Source organism: Mirounga leonina, unplaced genomic scaffold (genome assembly GCF_011800145.1).
Source record: "Mirounga leonina isolate KUSES-001 unplaced genomic scaffold, KU_Mleo_1.0 Mir_493, whole genome shotgun sequence".
Classification (NCBI taxonomy): Eukaryota; Metazoa; Chordata; class Mammalia; order Carnivora; family Phocidae; genus Mirounga; species Mirounga leonina.
The window spans coordinates 463,321-466,421 of record NW_023270780.1 but is presented as its reverse complement, the minus strand read 5'-3'; positions in this window follow the sequence as shown (position 1 = coordinate 466,421).

The window sequence follows — 3,101 nt, the reverse complement described above, 5'->3', positions numbered from 1 at the left end:
AGGGAGAGAGAGAGAATCTTAAGCAGGCTCCATGCCCAGTGCAGAGCCGGTCATGGGGCTCAATCTCATGACCCTAAGATCATGACCTGAGCTGAATTCAAGAGTCAGATGCTCCACCACCTGAGCCACCCAGGTGCCCCTATAATGCGGGCTTTTTGAAGTACAGCACTGTAAATGTATTTTCTCTTCCTTAATTTCTCAATAACATCTTCTTTTTTCTAGCTTACTTGATTGTAAGAATACAGTATATAATACATGTAATATACAAAATATGTGTTCACTGACTGTTAGCCCTAAGACTTCTGGCCAACAGTAGGCTATTAGTAGTAAAGTTTTGGGAGAGTCAAAAGTTATATGTGGATTTTTGACTGTACAGTGGGTTGAGGCTCCTAACCCCTGTGCTGTTCTAGGATCAGCTATCCTTGCCATATTGACATTTTTGTCCTAAACATGGACTTAAAATATGAACTTCTTCAACTGATCTTATGCTGTTATTAATGTGTTAACTGAAGATGTTGCATATAATTTAAAAAGCACTGTCAGGGCGCCTGGGTGGTCTGCCTTTGGCTCAGGTCATGATCTCAGGGTCCTGGGATCGAGCCCCGCGTCGGGCTCCCTGCTCGGCAGGAAGCCTGCTTCGCCCTCTCCTACTCCCCCTGCTTGTGTTTCCTCTCTCACTGTGTCTCTCTCTGTCAAAGAAATAAATAAAATCTTAAAAAAAAATAAAAAATAAAAAGCACTGTGAAGTCTTCCCAGCCCCCCTTTCCTACCCAGAGACTTTGACAAGGTCAGGTCACGCATTTTCCTTTGCTTCCAAATACCCTGTACATTGGCTCATTAGTGTTTCCCATTCCCACCCCTGCTATACTGTGGGAAACTTGAGGGCATAGACTAGTCCTGTTCATCTTTAATTGTCAGCTCTAAGCACTCAGTAGCTGGCACACAGTAGGTATTCAGCACAGATTTATTGTTGAATAAGTGAATGAATGCAGTATCTGCGTATTTATATTACTCCTCCCCCCCCCCCTTCTACCATCACCTTCAACTTTCTAATATGTCTATATTATACGTATTTTTTTCTGGCCTAACTTTTAATTCTTTCTCTAATCGATCATTGAGTTTATTTATTTTTTTTTAAAGATTTATTTATTTATTTGAGAGGGAGAGCGAGAGAGCACAGGAATACCAGTGCGGGGGAGGGGCAGACGGAGAAGGAGGGAGAAAATCTCAAACAGACCCCCTGCTGAGCACGGAGGCTGTTGGAGCTCAGTCCCACAACCCTGAGATCATGATCCGAACTGAAATCAAGAGTAGGTCACTTAGCCAACTGAGCCATCCAGGCGCCCCTCTACCATTGAGTGTAAAACAAAAATATAAACTGTCAAATGCAGCCAGACAGCTGGATACATAGAGACCATAAAAAGGAACATGTAAGCAAAAATCAGTCAGAAGTCTCCAGTACTATGCAGGGGAGAAGGTGGTCCCATAATGAACAGATAATTCCAGCTCTTTAAGCAGCCCTAACCCTAGAGAGAGGACAGAGCAGGTGGCTGAGTGTCAGCTTTGTAGATAGACGCACCTGAACTTGAATGAGCAAGCTGACCTCTCAAACTTCTGCTTTACCACCAGCAAAATGGGGTTGATAACCGGCACCCTTCTCTTAGGGCTCTTGCAGAGTCTGAGGTCATTCATGTCCAGTGCGTGGCACAGTGAGAGACCTTGATAAGTATTAGCTGTGGAGGAAGGGCTGGCCCTCCACAGCCCCCGCCCTCACCCTTGAGGACATCCCATGCCCTTTATTCCAAATCTGTGATCACAAAGCATTTGGTCTCTTGGTTGGGCCTGAGAATGAATTCTGGGGATTGGTGAGGAATCTGTCCTTCTCTATGTGAATGTTTTTGCATTCTGGTTGATCACTTCCAAAAGGAATTTCTCAATTGAGGCTTGAACCTGAACTGACAGGGTTCAGGCATAGACCCCAGACCTGTGGGGGCTTTCCCTCTCCCCTCCCTCCAAACACACACATGAGATGCAGCCACCTGGAGAGAATCTGTCAGAAACAGCCAGGCATCTCTCACCATATAAAGAGCAATAGCAATCATTTTCATCATGACCATCATCATCATCATCATTGTCATAGGTTCATAGGGCACATGTGCATTAAGGACAAATGTGAGCCATTAGTACAAGAATACTAATTTAAAGGAAATAAGATCATTCATTTTAACTGTGTTCTCCACTCTCCTGAGCTTCGGTGAAATTATACAACCAAACAAGCAGCAGACAGACACCGGGTTGAACATGGTTACCAGAAAAACTCCCTGCCTTTGCTTTGTGATTGGCTGAGCATCTCCTGAGGGCAGAGAGCTTTTTAAGCAGCTGGTGCAAATGGATGCCTTTCTGAAATTAACCAGTTGATGAATGTCACGGGCATCAGGCTCCATTCCAGGGTTGGGCCAGCCTGTGCTCCAACTGCGTGTTTCCCTCATACCCTCCAGGGTCTATGACTAACAGGGAGATGAATGGTAGGGATGGGAGTGTTGGGTGGGGGGGAAGTTAGAAGGGAGCTACAAGATGCTCAGCCCTTGGGGGCTGGTGCTTTTCTCCCTTGTGCATCCTTGAATCTGTATGCAGGCCCTGCCATGTCCACAGTTTCTAGGCACTTGTTCATATAAGACCTCAGTCCAAGAGGAAGAGTACATGTGGTTTATGTATGTGGTACAAAGATCCTGTCTTTGGAGCAGGCGCACTTGACCTTGGCTCAGGTACTTATTCACTGTGTGAACTTGAGTCCGAATTTCCTCATCTGCTTATAGAAAAAATAAGACCTGCTTTACATAGGGTAAAGCAATAAACATATGTAAAAGCATATTTTATGCCACCTGGAACATACTGGGTGCTCAGTAAATGGTATGTTGATTATTGTTACTTTTATTGTTACTGAAGGAGCCAAGAAGGTCTAAATACAGATTTTACAGACCAAGAGTGTTGCTGTTAGAGACTTTTTTTTTTTTGGATTCTTCTCCTAATGGGTCTCCCTTCCTTCCTTCCTTTCTCCCTCCCTTTCTTTCTTTTTCTTTCTTCCTTTCTTTTTCTTTCTT